Raw genomic sequence first — 18,387 nt, forward strand, 5'->3', positions numbered from 1 at the left:
AATAATATATTACAATGTATTGATTTATTAGTTATTAAATATTTTACCACAGATGCTGTTGTTTGTGGTACAGAAAGAGAGATTAAATCCGAACCTATTTATTTTATACGTTTTTTCAATATTTTAGAACTAAATTTCTAAAATTTAATTTTAAATTAATTTTCTCCAACATGATGGTATTTAAAATTATCTTTTATTCGAAGAATTAATCATTTTTCAGGTGATACGCAAAAATATTTTTGTCGCTCTCTCGTTGGGTGTGTTATAATAATATGTACAAGAATGACATGTTTAAAAATGAACAACTTTGGTCAGTGTGAGGTCAACACAATAAAAGTACACGATTGAATGACTTTATATAGTGTATATTGAGTAAAATTAAATGTAGCTGTTAAATTGTACGGTACACGTTATTATGTTTAACATTCATTTGCCATCATAATGTGACGTTTACTAATTTTATGCTTTTTAACCATTACATTTAGTCGTATGATGGAGTTGGGACATCAAGTACATGGTGTATATAGAAGTCAAAAGCATTTGATAAATTGATATTTTCGCTAGTCATTAATAAACTGAAACAATCGCGGTGCTCGCATTACCTTTAGAAGTTATGGTTATCTAGTTATACGAGTGGCTGCAGACAATTTGTGAAACTTAAGTATGTCCTTTATCTTAGTGATGACGTAGACAAAATCATGTTACAGGGTGGTTGAATAACTCACAGCTCTAATAAGAATATTTTATAAATGTTATAATTTTTTTGATACATTGTACCTACGGAAAAAAGTTTATTTTCTACCAAAAAAAGTGATGATTCGTAATATAAAAAACCTTTTTAAAATATTATATATTTTTAAATTATATTATGCTTTGCGAAAGAAGTAATATGCCTTTAATGTATTTTGAAATAATAAATTAATTTATTATGACAGTGAATTAAATAATATTAAATTATATCAATTGATTTTTTAGTAGCACGCGTGCGTATATACAATCTTATGTTTATCCATTCTTTTTGTAAATATGTATACATTTTAAACAACCTACTTTTTCGATCATAATATAAAAGCCGACATCGTTCCATGAATAAAGCGATTGCAGTTTATAGCGCGATCGTGAGTAAATTAAATTTAATACAAAATATATATATATATATATATAATATTGTTGTGTTTATCGTGGAAACCAATTTCTGAGACAATAATAAATATGAGTATATAATATGTTTAATGTATGTAGATGATGATTGATGAACGAAGAATTTATAAGCAGACACACTGCATAATTTATGACAGTTTGGCGTTATTGTTGTAATGAGATAAAATTCGTTCTGTACATATTAAATCGGACGGTTTTAGGGGTTTTTCGCGGTAACCCAATAATAAAGTTCACTTATATACACTTTACCTAATTGTGTTTGAATGTTGTTCGTGCCTAGAAATTCACCCAACACACCAATAAGGTTTTCTACTATGCAACATTTTTAATTTATGGATAATCGTCAATTCAAACAAACGTTTAAAAACGTAGAAAGTATTTGTGTAAATAATCAAAACGAACGCACGGAATATCAAAAGCTTTAGTAACCGGCAAGATATCCGCGTTCTCAGAATTCCGTCCAATTTAACCCTTAAAAGCGATTGCGTATGTGTTGGTATGCGACCTTTAATGGTAAACGGCTTTTTAATACTACCTACGAATGCGATTGTTGTATGTAATTTAAAACCGGGAAACAAAGAAGGCGTATCGTTCCCCAGAGAGATTTTAGCGGTTAAAAAATCATAAACGTTTGTATACCTTCACGCCACTATACAATAGCTTTTTATTGCCAATGTATACACATTATACATTATTATTATTGTTTTATAAAAAATTATACGACCGAATGCTTTTCTACATAATTATAATACGATCCCTGTGGTATTTATTCATCTTTCATTTTTCCCGCTTTATTCTAAAACTTAACGAGCCGCAGCGGTTGCGGTTACCATGATTGAATTTGTAAGCCGACTGTGAAATGTATAAAACATATTGCGTACATATTATAAGCTCTCAGTCATGAAATAATACTGCAAATCCTTAAAAAGCTATTTATGGTATATAATGAAAAATAGCTCAATGGAATCGTTCACCCCGAAATGTCTGAAAACTATTCGCCGAACCGCACCCAATTCAATTAGAGGTTTTGAAAACTGGAACTGTATAATATTATTTGTATTTAATCTGGAAATCGAAAGTTAGTTGTTAATTAATAATAACAATTATAGTTACCTATATTTACGATGTAATATTATAATGATTTGTAAGTGTTATATATATTTAATGCAATAAGTACACAGGTACACTTCAGTGGCCTGCAGTATACAGTACGTCATAAGTAAAATAAGTTTAATTTTTTTGTATGGGTATTCAGATAACTTGTCATATTAAAATAGTGTTTAATTATTTAAAAATTTAAAATGCTATGTCGTTATAAGCTATTTAAATCTTTTTCTCAGAAACTTGCTTTAATTTGTTTAATCAGAACAATCGTAAAACTAAATTAGTTTGAGTTTAGAACCAAATTTAAAAGTATTCTGAGAACTGAGTAATAGGTTTTATTCGAAAAAATATGTTTGCTGATCTTGTACAAGATTCTCTGAATATTTAAAATAAAAATAAATGGAAATTTAATGATTTAAGTAATGGTTTGCTCACAAATGATTACCCAAGTAATACCTACGTAATAATATGTAGCTGTTGGGTGTTGCAAATTGAAATCGAAGACGAATAATTTATTACTTCGGAGTCATATCAAATATTTGTTGTCACTTATCATCAATTAGCAGTGGCGTAGCCAGGATTTTTCTTCGGGGAAGGTTATACATTTTTCACAGCGATGGTTATTACCTAGGTTCTTCCATAAATGTAACATGCAGATGCCGAAGTATTATTAATATATAACAAATAAAAAAAAGCTATGACAATTTAAATTCAATAAAATACAATTTAAGACTTTTGTAGCGTTTTTCATAGACCATTAAAATAATTTTCCAATTTTCTTACAATTTTGAGGAGGGCTGTAGCTCTTTCACCCCCATCCCTTGGTTACGCCACTGTCAATTGGGTATGCTGCTTGTATTGGGTTTGGTCGGTTTGTGTAGATTATATACCCAGTGACGTAGGTATAGACTATAGATAATTTATGGAGAGGGTTTGACTTTCAATTATCTGTGGTAGGTAGGCTGTAATTGCTGAATATAACTCAAACGGATTTTTGTAAAATTGTATCACTAAAATATTCATATTTTGTCTTTACTCAGAATATTCATTAAAATTCACTTATATATGTATTTTATTTTTAATTAAAAATTATTTTTATTATTACCTATTTGTTTACTAATTAGGATTTTGGTATTGGGGAAGGGTTGACTTCTCACCACCCTCACCTAAACCACTGTATAAACCTATGTAATTGAGAAAAAGTTTTATTTAGACTTAATGAAGATTAAATGGTTATGAAAAAAAAAACATAGGTACATAGAACATATACAGTAGTGTTACACTATATGAGCAAAATAAAACAAAATACAGTATTTTATAACCGAAAAGTTATAATTATATTTTATTGATATATATTACCATGCACAGTCACCGATCAAACAAAAAATATAAATGATTAAAAAATGAAATACTTAAATTATGCGTAAAAAAAAAAAATAGATAAAAAATTTCGACATGCACACAATAGCAGAATGTATGAGCACAACACGATTGCGAATGTTTTTACCTTTTTTATAACACGATTGCAAACGAATGACGCTTATCAAAGAATTTGTTTTTTTAGCCGAAAAACGAACAATTGCGAACGTTTTTTTAGACTACGTTGCCAACTTTATAATTTCTGAATATTTTAAACATTTATTTATTTTTATTTGTTTTTAACATTTATTATCTATTATAAACATTTTTTTTTTATTTAAAATATAAACTATATTGGTATTAATAATACAATTAAAACAGCAACTCTTCGTTACAAAATAATATAATGTAATGTTTAAAATGTTGATTAATTAAAACAATTTTTGTTGTATAAATATCAATGCAAAATGCATTACAAATCAAAAGTAAAGTTTTCAAAATAATCAAGAAAAACGAAAAAAGTGACGGAAAATGGGAATTTTTACGCAAAACCAGTTTTCGACCAAATCAATTTTTTATATGGTTGTAACTCAAAAACTAATCACTGTAAATACTTGAAATTTTTACCAAATATTTATATTAGTGTTATCTACATACAGTTAAATTTTCAAAATATTTAAATTTGTTTTGAGTTATTATAGACCACTGCAATTTTCTATTTTTTTTTAAAGTGTCGATAATTTAATAATATGAATATAATACATTCAAAATAATAGTTTTTAAAAAATTTTTTCCACATTTTTTTAAATTTTTCCTTGGAAATTTTCAGTTTTTATTAAATATAAAATGCGGCGTAATAGCAAAAAACCATTATTTTATTACTATTTGATTATTTTTAAAATTATTATTTTAAAATTTGTTATCGACACCAAATCTGACAACACCGCAAAATTAAAGTCAGGTAAAAACGTTCGCAATTGTATTACCGGAAAAGGTTTATTCGCAATCGTATATTACCCGAATGTATGTATTTACACAAAATCGGTGGTGTGATCAGTTTTTTTTCAAAAACTAAAAGTCCATATTTCGATTGATTTGATGGAAGTTGGTAAACGTTTTTCGTAGTTTTGTTATCAGTGCATGAAATATAATATAAATAAACTTCTTGTTTTGTATTTTTATACGCGTGAAATGACTGAAATGTGTGATAATATCCATATGTGGAGAAGACAAATCGTCGACCGCGAATCCGAGAAAATAAAAATTCAATTACAATAGATTTGTGTATTAAAAATAATATTGTGTCTGACATTAGCGTAATACTCTACTCAAACTTTTTCCCCACAAAAGTGCAAAGTTATGATTTATGTCTCGCCATGGTGCGTACGTATATAACAAGAGATATTGTATAACGATGAAGTTCCTCTAAGACGATTTTACTTCGCTCGCGCGTTTTAAACGACTATATAATAATACCCGGTGCCGCAACCATCCACCCGTCATTGCCATAGGCGCGTAGCCGTAGCTTCCGGTCGGGGTAAGCGAGGAAAACGGAAAAAGTAATAATAATAATAATAATAATAATAATAGAACGCGTATAACAGGGTTTTTCGCCGTCGGCTCGTGCTGCAAGAGGCTTCTCCTGTGATTTACGCGTTTCGTTCCGAGCACGGATATATTAAAAACGTCAACCCGCGTATTTCGTATACCCAGGGTCATATATTGGCGGTGAATAGTTGCAGTGAATAACAGGTAAGGTAGTCCTAGAATTCAAAAACCATTCTTAATAACTATAGCTAGTATAACAGAACTTTTCAACACTTTTTCACATCCAACTAAAATGTCAAATTATTCAATTAATTTTATAAGTCTAACGGGAAGATCTATATGATTTAGACAAATAAAACTTATGATTTTTTGAAAGAGGTTAATATTTTACATTTTTTGAATTACGATAAAATATAATACGATCTGACTGGCCTGTGCAATTTAAAAAGTACATCTAAAAATGAATAATTTATTTTATCTTAAAATTATAACATCTGAAACATTCTGTATTATTGAATATATTTTACCATACCCGCAGTAAACACCACCGAGTTTCAGTATTCATCGTTCACAGGTAGGAGGGTATACGTTCGTATTATACTACAGTTTTGTACCGTAATCATTTTTTACTACAGTTATTAAATTGTATATACGTACAACACTATTGTTTTGTGTACAACAATATAGTAGGGAACCATGTTTGCCGTGGCTATAAAGCGAAATTGATGTTACATTATTATTATTATTATTATTATTATTATCATTATTATTAATATAGATCAGACTCGGATCATGGTAATAATAATAATAGTAATAATAATAATATTGTCACGATAGGAAATTGTATTATAGGTATATGTACACAGGGCAATTCGATAAGCATTATCAACTCATTTTTCTTCTTTAGTAACTCCAGTTATGTTCAAAATCTGATTTTTAGAACTTTTAAATAAATACTTAAAGACCACATTTTTATTAAATTCTTGAGTATTTTTGTCTTCTGTAGCAACTAGCTACTAGTAATACAAACTTCTAATTTTTAATTGAGAACCCTTATCCTTTCTTTTACTGTAAGTTTGTAACTCATTAAAAATTTTGCGTTCAATAATTAAAATGTTTATATTAAATAATATAAAATTAATTAATTAAAATCATTATAATTTCCGAACCCATTATAACGAACCTATTATCTTAGGTACACAAAGTTAAATAATTGAAGAACCACTCGTTTGAATTTTGAATTGGGTATACATCAGCGTTTTTAAAAAAATTATCCATTAAATAATCTACAAAAACAAAGGGGTGTTTTCATTTGAAAAACAGAAGCTTATATCGGCACCATAGAACATTCTTTCATTCTTCAAGTACCTTACAAAGTCGTAAGACTGAAAATAATATGATCTTTGGGTTTATTTAAAAAATCAGAATTTGAATAGATTAAATAATGGCAGTGAATATGTTTGGTGAATTACCTTGTATTTATATATTTATGTATACATTTGTTATTATTATTTTTTATTTCCCCGGAGATGGAAAACTAACCCTTGGGCAGGAACGACATTATTTTATAAACGCAGAAAAAATTACGAGCTCAAAAATCGCAAAAGAACCGCGCGAGATTAACGGACATCATCAATCTTCGGGTTATGGTGGTTTTTTTTTTTTTGGCGTTCACCAATGTGACAACTTATACTAGACACGTGTAGTCGTTTGTTATTTCATTTGTCTGCAGAGGTCAATCCGCGACACCCGCCACCCCATTTACAAAATACTATAGTTTGTTGTACATGCGTATATTATTATAAAGACTTAGCTTTCGTCCGCCGTCCTGCTGAGCTTTATTTTTCTTTTTCTGTCTCTCAACTAACAGCGGTCTCATTACTCGTCGTCACGAATCGTACTACTGACATGTCATATCAATGAGTATATAATATAATAATAAATAATTTGATATCTGTGTACAATACATAGTATATTATATATATTATATATATAGTACGCCGTCGCTGCCGAGATGATCCGGATTTCATATTTTGTACCATTATACTGTGTTATGATTTTATATGGTTATTATATTTCGCTTTTTTTTTTTTCTAAATTTTTTCTATTTACTCTCTTTTTCTCTATGAGTGTTACATAGTACTACCGAGTGTAGTTGATTTAGGCTAAAAAGAGTGATTCTTTCAAAAGTAAAACACTCATTATCTTAAACATTTTTTGCGTTTTGAAAATATTATTTTTACTTATTTTGAAGTCATAATGCAACATAATTTAAAATAAATCATATTTCTCTCTATTTTTTACATTAAATAATTTTAATCTACTTTTTTCAAATTTTTACTTGTTTTTATACATTTTTCATTTCATATTTTGAAACAGAAACATTATTTATTTACTTTTTTATTTCTTTGAACGTATCTCTCAAAACGATTATTTAATTCACTCTTCATCTAAACTTAAAATATTTAGCTAATTAATTATTTATGCAAAATTTAAAATTTAAATATTCTGAAATAGGTACTCAGAAAAATCCTATGCTTTTGAATGTGATGTAAAAATGTATGTTATTATTTAAAAAAGTAAAATAATAAAGATGAAAAAACAGATAATTATTTTTCAAAAAGTTGTTTATTAATTACTTCAAATACTGAAAAAAAATATTTTCAAAAACGAAAAACACCTCATAAGATGAATGTATTACTGTTAAAAGAACCACTACGTTCTAAATTACTACACAATATACATTGATATTATAGCAATAAAATCTGCAGATGACACGCCTATAAAACGTATCGATGTTAAAGATGATTAGGTACAATGTTTGTAAATTTTATAAGAATATATGAATTTTCGGTTTTTAAAAAAAAATTATAATTTCAATTGTGAAACTATGTTTGAATTTATGATAGGTACAAGGTACATACTATAAATGTAATATATTTCATCTTAACGTAAATAATACATTATTTATAGGCAATGTTTGTTTTTTCATATTATTATTTGCTATTTTCGATTATTAATTGATATTGGTCCCGGAGGTACATAAACAAATAAAAAACAAAAACAGATACTTGTGCCATATAGTATTTACTATTATTTTTTTTTTCGTTAAACTTTCTACCATGGCTTTAGTTCAATCGTATTTTTTTTTTTTTTTACCAAATCATATGATAAAAAAAGCTTCAATACAGTAACAATATTCCGGAATAATATTTTTACCTGCTTTTGGTGCGCACTCAGGATATTGTGTTAAACGATGTGAGAAATGTAAATCCCAGAACAATGAAGTAGCATCGGATCTGTTCAATCGTATAAAACAGATATATTTATAGATAAAAATGCAACTTTCGTATCCATCAATATTTTTCATGTTGAATATTTTCATAATTTCCTCAGAATTATCGATTCGTATTTTAAGTAGATAATACAAAACAAAAGAGGATAAATCATTCTACTGCCTAGCAGGTGTCGAGTATATCACATCACTGTAATAGATGTGTTAAATTTGAAATCATTATTAATGAAGAAAAATGGTTCTGGTGATGTCTATATTTCTAAGAATATTTTGATGCATATAATATACTTATATTGTTATTAGTTGTTTATTTTTTAAAGGACCTAATGAAAAAGGTTGAACTTATTTTAGCCAAAAATAAATAGCAAAATATATTAACTATAATAAGTATAAATAAAAATTAATGTCGCTTTCATTTGTGATGCATAATCAGTAAACACGCGAAGTTTTGAACCAATAACTTGAATTTCAACATAAATACTCAATTTGAACATACGAGACGTCTGTGACATTATCAACTCTTTTTTTTTTAGATTACAAAAATGTATTAAAGACATTCTGGGGTTATTTTCGGATTTAGTGATGTGATCGTTTATTTAAAACTTCATAAAAGGGTATAGTACCTAACCAGACTTCCAGACTATGTACAATACAACGGTTAATTACTTTTTTAAAATATTTTTACGAAATTTATGGGCATAAAATTCAGTTAAAACATTGGTTACATAAAAGAATACATATTTTTTTAGATGTATACATTTAGTATTCTTATGCTTAAAATCTAAAATTAAAATTAAGAAAGTTTAAAAAAAAAATTAAACAATATCAATATATTTCGAACGACACAGTTGATAACATAAAACTATATTTTCAATTTGGTCATTATTCTTTAGTTTAACTCTGTTATAATAATAATAACGAATAGTTGCAAAGCCAATATTTGGCAAAAAGCCATAGTGTAATGAAATTGTGTTAAAATATTGATAAGTTTCTGTATTGTTTTGTAATTTAAGTTATTTTTTATAATAAGTATTAAAAATTTAATAATTCATTTAAATAGGTACAATGTCTATATGTATCATTGAAATCTATCGATAGATCTTAAAATAATTCCGTTTTTATTATAGTTTTTAAACTAAATATCTACATCTAAAACCTTAAATTAAAAATATTTGATAATTTAAATTTAATATTTTACATCTAGTTTATAATATATTAATATAAATATATAACTAAACTATTATTTATTTCTTCATTGTTCAGTGTAATGAATAATGAGCAAATAAAAGAAGTTTTTTGAATAAAATTTGATTATTAAAATACTTTACCATTCATCTATACCGTGTTATGTCCAATGCTTTTTTTTTTTGTAACTGACAATGCAACTTTTCTATTTGATTGACATGAAGCTGATATTAGTTAAATATTTATAAATATATCCAATTCAATGGGTGGTGGATTTTTAAGTCACTTTTTTTCATTTATTTATAAAGAGTGAAAGTTTTGAGAAAGTTTTGAAGTTCACATTTTAAGCTGATGAAAATTCGTGTTTTATGAAACCACTTAGTCGTGTATCTTATACATATACACCATTATTATTTATTAAATATTTGTTGTATATGTTTTGAAATACATTTTTTTTAGTTGATTTTTGATAAAATTTTAAATTAAATCAGATATTTTGGTTAAATATTATCTACATTTTTCTGATTCCAAAGAATTAAATATTTTGTAAAATTTTTGTTGTTTATGATATTATTGTTTGGTGTCAGGTATTTTTTTTAATAAAACATAAAAAAACTGTAACTAACAAAAATGTCCATATCAACTGGAATAAGGCATTCAGAGGAAATTACTTTTGGGATATAATGCAGTGAAGTTTTATTTATCGCCCCTAGTGTGTTGAAACATAATACCATTTTTCAAATGTGCTTTTCACGATAACAGTTTGTACATCGTTTTATGACCAAAATAGTGTGTTGTGTTAAAATTTTCAAATATAAAGATATTTTAAAAGAACTTTTTATTATATCAATTGTCCATTGTATATTTTAAATAAATTACAATTTATTAAATGAGTGACTTGCAGTTTATCATAAAATAAGGTTTTAAAATGTTTAACCTAAGTGATTAAAATTGTATTGTAATTAGTATATTTTTATTTTCATAGTACATTGAAAAATCTGTATTTTGTCGGCTTGTTTGAAAATATGTAAATAAATAAAATAAATACAATTTTAACTCCAGTAACATAATTGTGCCAGTTTTGTCTTAACTATGTTGTTTTTTCTTAAAAATATATGTCTGGTTAAATCTACATAATAACATACTATATTTTGCTTATTTTCTATAGTTTCATAGTTTATAAACTCTAAAAAGAAATATTATGTTAAACAAATTTACTGTTTGGATTACCGAGTTTCAATTAAGTCAATCAATAATTTACCGAAATTTCTTGGAAAGGGCTTTACACCCACATACTTAAAGCGAGAGTACCTTTATGGGATATAAATTGAGAATGATTGTTGAAAGAATAAAGTTTCTAACACTAATAGCATCGGAGTTTTAATTAAATCAAAAATCAGAAGTTGATGGTGGGGGGTTAACTTTTAATACGGGGTGTGCGTATTTTTACACTACGCATTTGTATTGTCTCAACTTTGTTTGAATAATTTCCTAATGAAGTATGAAAATCTAAAAAATAGTAGGTAATAGTAATAGCAATAATAGTATAATTGAAAATAATGGACCATATCTGGACAACCATGGCAGTGGAATGAAGTTTAGACTTTAACTTTTAGTCTAGACTTTGATTAGAACAATTATATTATGTCGTATATTGTATATACTCTTAAATGTCTGTATAATTTTATGGTTCAATAGTTAGATTTTATCTTTCTGTGTGAACAGTGTTAGGTTCTTGATTCCAAATGAATATAAAATAAATTTAGCAACTGGTGGAGGTGTGTAGTGTCTGTAATTGCAGAACCTACTGCAAACGATTTTTGATCTGTTCGACGAATAATAAATAGTTGAGTAAATGATCACATGATGTGGTTTGCGTTATCACCACAACTTTGGTCAACATAAGTCTTGTTTAAATATTATTTTCTAGATAAAATCCATGTAAAAGTTCAATATTTACTAGAAAACAAAAAATATATTACATGGTATAATAAAATTATATTGTTCTTCATAGAGATAGATAATAAACTAATAAACAGTTCTCATGATACTTTAAACTACTTATGTCTTAACTACTTCTTACATAATTATCATTTGTATATAGGTAAAACGTAGTTTTTAGATTTTACAGTTATACAATAGTCAAAAAAGATAAACAAAATAATGAATTTGAGTTGTTAAATTGATCTTAAGCTATTGCCTATTGGATTATTGATAGAATATTCTAGATAGTAAATTCAAGATTAAAAAGCACGATTAGTAATACTATAAAATACTGTTTGATATTTAATTTTTAGAAATTAATGAAAAATAGATCTTGTTAAAATAGGATGTTAAAAAATTAAATTACAACTACTAAAATATAATATTTTATTATAGAGAGTTATTTGGGAGTAGCATATATTAAACTTATCATCAAGAGTTTATGCTCAGACTTAGGTTTTTATAAGATTGCGTGGAAAATATTCTCATATAGATTTAACCAAAAATGTATTTTTAAAATAAAACAATATAAGTTAGCCAGAACCTGTAAAATCGTATTCTTTACTAACTCGGTAAGCTATAATTATGACCAGATGAGTTAATTTGTTTTTCAAAATTAATTTTTTATGTATGCCATGTTTTAACAATAATTACAAAGCATTGTAAATGGATAGTGTGTATTTCACATATAAATATATGTTTTATGTTTATTCAAAAGAGTCACGAGAGGGGAGTGTATACAAATTAGTGTTATTGCAATAATATTATGTACAAGGGCGCAGAAGTCACGCATGGCGTTTAATGCCATTAATAGGGGATCCGCAAAGTTATCTGATCAGACAGATGTTACAGCGGAGTAATGTAATTATTGAATTCACGCCGTACGCTGGTTCACAAAAAACAGTAAATCAAATGGTGAAATTACAAGCTATCTTTCAAATTAAATTGGCTTATACGAGCTGTAACATTTTTTACTTAACAAAGAATTAAAAAAAAAAATAATAATGTATTATGATGGTTAAAGTTTAAAACAAATTATATTTAGTTTATGTTTAATAGTTCTTTAGTATACTTTGGTATTAGACAAAATATTTAATTGAAATAAATTTTTCAAAATTTAAATTTAAAATATTAATTTTTATTATTTTATTATGTTTATTGTAGAATTCGCTAGCTTCAAGTATGCTCAGAAACCTATATAAAAACAACGTATGTTTACAATTTTGGTTTTAAATTATTTACCTTATTATTAATGGAATTTGAAATAATAAAATTTATCAATTTTATAGTTGAAATAATACATTTTTTGTTTTAATATTTATGCTATTTCTTAAAATAAAAGTAAAATTTTAGTTTAATATCAAAACGAGAAATAATATATAACAATAAAAACATCACTTCAGTATCTTAACTTTTTGCATTTTATATTAAAATTCGAAATCACATATAGAATATAGATTATGATACAATCTATATGCAAATAATATAGTTTATGCTAATAAAATATATTGATAATTCGATATATAGGTATAAATTAATAAAAAAATAAATAAAGATAAATAAAGACCCTAAGACCTAAATCATAGTTATTTAATATTGTATCGTACATAATTATAATTTTAAGATAAAAAACTAAGTTTTTTCTTAATTTTTATAAACTTTGAAGACTTCATATTTTGGATATTATTTATTTTAATGCTTAATAATAATCTATAACTATATAATCTTATTAACCCAAACTCATCTCGATAAACTCTTAATTAATCGAATAAATTATCTGATAAAAATTGTTTTCATTTTATATAATATACATAAATATTAATAATACATCCCCTCTTAATAAAATTAATAACAATAATAATTAGAAAATAATTCAGTCTTGTATATTTACGAGGGAGCTCAAACACTGGAACGTGACCTATCATTTTTTTTATACTTTATAATACTTTTGAAAGGTTTTTAATTATTTAACGAATATGACTTTTTACATATAAAACTTTTTCCTCGTTAATTTTTAGGCAAGTAAATTTTTGTAATAAAATTGCATGACATTATTTTATCAACGAGCTTTATATTTTCTATAACTATACATGTATACTATACCGGCTTTTTTATGACCCTGCGTTCACTCGAAGTGACATGTGCAGCATGTATTGTGTTCGGGGAGTTTTTTAAACGATCGACTTCACTTTAATTAGTTATGCTAAAATAAACTGATACTTGATACTATGTTGTATACTCAGCATTGGTAGTTAACCAACAAATGTGAATCCTCCCTCTGCCTACCTCTGTGAAAAAACGTAATATTATTATTATTATTTTTATTTAAAGTTATGCGTTGTTTTTTACAAAAATGGATAATTTATTTGTGCATACAATAACCTATAAAATGGCTTCTTAAAGCTTAAACCAAAATTGCTCAATGTCATTACTGGGCACGTTCATTATAGTTTACCAAACATGCTTATCAAATGTGTATATAAAATATACGCTCGTGACAAATTGTAACAGTTCCTGCTGAGTAAGTAATCCCCGTGTGGCCGTATTGCAGTCATAATTATCATGCATAGGCAATATAATGAGTTACTTTGTTCAAACAATAAGTGTAAATCGTGTTTTAATTAACAATAATGGCACAATTTAATCAATATAGTTAGTATGACGCGAATGCATTTATTAATAATAACGCTTAAGCACATTTTTTTATTCTTGCATAGAACTAAAAATTATTATTCCTTGATACATATTATTAAGATGATTTGTTAAAAAAATAAATTTAAATATCAACTGTGTAGGAATTTTATTTATTATTTATGACAAGTTCGTTTATAATATTATATGATAATACTAGTATGCCAGTGAATATATAATTACATCACTTGTACAATTAATAAACGATGCATGTGAATAATTTTAGAAACATCTATAATAATAAATCTTTTATTTTTTCATTAAATAATTTTGAGTAAGCCGTATGCAACATATTGAAGAAACACACATACACACACATATATATTATTCATACGTAATTTAGTTTACAGCGATATGGACCAATTCACCGATTGATATTAGTGAATATTATTAGATATTAGAAAATCGAATAAGAAAATAACCAAAATATAGAAACCTTTTTACATAAGCATTTTCATCAATATGATACAGGTATAATATAAATAATAAAAATTAATACATGTATCGATGGTATTTATCTAATTATCTATATATTATCTGTATATCTTATGAGGAGTTTTATTTTTTTTGTGTAAATAGTTATGATTACATAAATATATATATACAAAAAAAAAAAAATGGAATTATGTACATATATTATTTTGAAACTGAAATGTGTAGTAATAAAATAGTAAGCAAGTAACATTTATTCTCATTAAATGCGTAACTGTACATACGTGTAAGTGCAATTTATATGTTTCTGTAATATCAATATATTATGTATTAAAGGATGTAAGGACGATGATATATCATTTTATTTTATTTATTGCATATAAAAGTCAGTGTTATTTTACTAAAATAGACTGATTGTATACTATCGTACAAAAAATGATAGCTTTACATAAATTGTAATGTTTATTATTTTCATTTTTATTGTTTAAAATTAATTGATTTAAATAACTGGGGTTTTTGATTTTAAAAACTCCCTTTTAAGTTAATATTTTATTCATTGTTCAAAACTTTCAAATTGCATTTCTCACTAACCACTATAACCAATCGTTTAATGTTTAAAAACATATAATTGATAGTGATAATAAAGTCATGGAAAGACTTTAAACAACAATAACAAACTCTTTTAAAGTTATAAAAGACAACGGGTTTTCATAAAAAAATAAGCATTTTTAGACAAAATGTGATATCATTAATTCGATTTTATGTTTCGTTTATTCCAGCAAAACTTACAAAAGTTTTTACATTTTCATTATAATTGGTTTTCCTACTAAGTATATTAGCATAAACGTTATAAATAATATATATTATACATGCATATAATATATTACTTAAATATGATGGGGGACAATATTGTAAAGAATATTTTAATGTATGTATATAAATTAAATTTGCCACGAGCAGCTATAACTTTTTGAAATAATTTTTTGTCAGATTTTAAGTTTAATTAAATAGATAAAAATGTAATTATTTTTTTTTAAATATTGATTAATAAAGTTTTCTTCAGAAAGAATAACTTACAAAATTAATTAAATACACATAGGTAACTAAATGAAAACAAAATATATTTAATTTAATAAGATTTTTGTTATGTATTAAAATTAATTTCATAGTATATGTCGCACCAAGAAATTTTATGGAAAAAACTATATTTATAATACTATTTTATTTATTATTTATTACATTGGTACCATTTGTTGGGAAATTTATTTATTTATAAAAACAAAATAATACACTATTATTATAAGTTGTTGCGGGCGATAGTATATATCAATAAATACTTTTATAGCTTCCTTGGATTTGATGAATAAATTTATTTTAATAAAAATCATCGAAAAGAAGCTGATTGTATATTTAAAATAAGTATTGAGATTCTAAAACTTTGCCAAAAAGTCATCCAAGAACTCTGTGATTGTTTTTAGTTTTTTATCCTTCTTTTTTTTCCGCTACCTTCATCTATCTCTCTTTTACTTGTCAGCCGTATATACAGTTTTGTACGTACATGCAACGTTTTTAAAACTTATTTATTCCTATCTCTTCGTTCCGGAATATCTTAAATTCTCGATCAATATTACTATTTGGCTCGTAAAACCAACAAAATTCTCTCGGTTGAATACTGGCTGCCCAAACTTTTAAACTTTCAGGTAAAAGTGGAAAAAAACAGTTTGAAGTTTATGACTGTTTTTATGACCTGATGTGTTCTTTCTTTCTTTTAATACTTTGCTACGTATATAAAATGAATTTATTTAGTAGTAAAAATTGAAATCCATCCAAAATGTGCACAATTAAATTGGGTATTAATATATTATACTTATGCAACTAAATTGGTCCCTAATTTTATAGATTTTGCTAAATTGAATCATTATTTACTTATACTATAAAATTAAGTGTTTTAAAAGTTGCATTGTTTTCACAAAATTAAAGAATTTATAAATGTAGGCTAGAAAATTGAATATCCATAATGAAATATGAACCCATATTTTAATATTGGTGCTAAATTAATATTGTGTTAGTGTTATATAAATGTTTCTCTTTTCAGTTGTTTAAACAAATTAATGATAGAAAAATATTTTAATTTTGATTTATAAGATTAAAAAAAAATAATAAATAACTTAATAAATGCATTTAAATAAAAAAAAATATATATATTATATACATATATTTTATATTTTTTAAATTTGTTTCGAGTTGGACAAAAAGTTTGTTAATTTGTTAAATAATACACAAAGTTAAAAATGTATTTTTGTATTATTCTATAAAATCAGTTTCCATGCTTTCTTATTAAGCTAGTTATCGTTTTGATGTATAATTATTAAAATTTTTAGAAAGTGCTCAGATTGTGGTGAAAAGATGTTATTAGATCATAAGTAGCTACTATCGTATTTTAACCATAAATCATAAAAGTAGATCACAATAAATTTATATTTATCTTTTAAAACCTAATTTAATTGAAAGTTATTAATAGTATATCTATTATAATAGAAGATTATTGTGTTAGAAAAATGATAGGTGTATAAATAAATTTGAGAAATCATTAAATTGTTCGTAGTAAAATGTTACTGGTCTATATCTCATACATAACGCATATCCATATGGTTAGTATATGATTGATTTTGATTCTACTTCTAATTTTAGATGGTTGGAAATCGTTGTAAGCCTAAATGACTATTCAAAAATATAATAAAAGAAACGGTAAATCAGAATTTTGAGTGGAACAAGTTACACTTTGCTGGTCAGTATTGTTAGGATTTTTTTCTTTGACCGTGCACTTACTAGGGTAGGTAGTAAAAAGGTTCCGGATTATATTCATACTATATATTATATGATATATACAACAAAACGTTTAAAAAGTTTGTTGAATATCAAATTTCTGTATTTAAAAAATGCAAAAAAACAAACAAAAATATAATAACAGCGAATGAACTAAATATAAACTACAATAGAGCTGTTACAAATGCATCAATTATGGTGATTTTTTTACAGAATTTTTATCGTATAACTATTTGTTATTATAAATCATTTTTTCTAGTCTAAAAAGTTTAAATGAATAGGGTATTCGTCTTTATTGAAAAAATACAAACTTTTTGTTATACTCATGAATATAGAATTTATATTGAAAAAAATAATTAAATTGCATACATACTTTTAATGCAAGATTGAATGTTTACAATTTATTATTATTGCTGTGTCGATCTGGTGGATTATTTTCAATTCGTGTTTCTGAAACTACTTAAAACTTTAAAATTTCAATGAAAAATTAGTTATGTTGTCATATCTCATTTAAAGGTTATATATGAATTACTTTATCATGTTATACGACATAGTATTATACAATTTAAAATTTTCTAAACTTTTGAAGTACCTATTCAAATATTTTTTATAAATAAATTTCGTACTTGTAATTAACTGTACATCTCTCTTTATCGTAATTTTATCGTAAATTAAATAATCAACATAAGAAAATTCGGGAGCTCATTATGTTGAATAGCAGGTTTTGGATTTACCATCATTGAATAGAATCAAGCGATGATTAGGTGTGACTAATCAATTGTAGTATCGGGAAACATAAATAT

The 18,387-nt window shown here is 25.4% G+C and overlaps 1 protein-coding gene and 1 long non-coding RNA gene across 15 annotated transcripts in view; one reads left to right on the plus strand and one right to left on the minus strand.

The window, feature by feature from the left end:
• Window positions 1-18,387, minus strand: part of LOC114127909 (uncharacterized) — a 74,146-nt gene that overhangs the window by 19,015 nt on the left and 36,744 nt on the right. For 2 of the 9 annotated variants that reach the window (XR_007604831.1, XR_003592718.2), the window contains one exon: window positions 13,606-13,923. The exons of 2 other annotated variants lie outside the window; for them this stretch is intronic. This is a non-coding gene — a long non-coding RNA (uncharacterized LOC114127909). Of the gene's footprint in view, window positions 1-4,681; window positions 4,820-11,382; window positions 11,612-13,600; window positions 13,924-18,387 lie in introns of those variants that run through there. 5 more of the 9 variants (XR_007604830.1, XR_007604835.1, XR_007604832.1 and 2 more) reach the window with 5 other exon arrangements.
• Window positions 1-18,387, plus strand: part of LOC114127891 (cell adhesion molecule Dscam2) — a 69,633-nt gene that overhangs the window by 15,105 nt on the left and 36,141 nt on the right. The gene's annotated exons all lie outside the window — the stretch shown is intronic.

This window comes from Aphis gossypii, chromosome 3 (assembly GCF_020184175.1).
Source record: "Aphis gossypii isolate Hap1 chromosome 3, ASM2018417v2, whole genome shotgun sequence".
NCBI classification, from domain to species: Eukaryota; Metazoa; Arthropoda; class Insecta; order Hemiptera; family Aphididae; genus Aphis; species Aphis gossypii.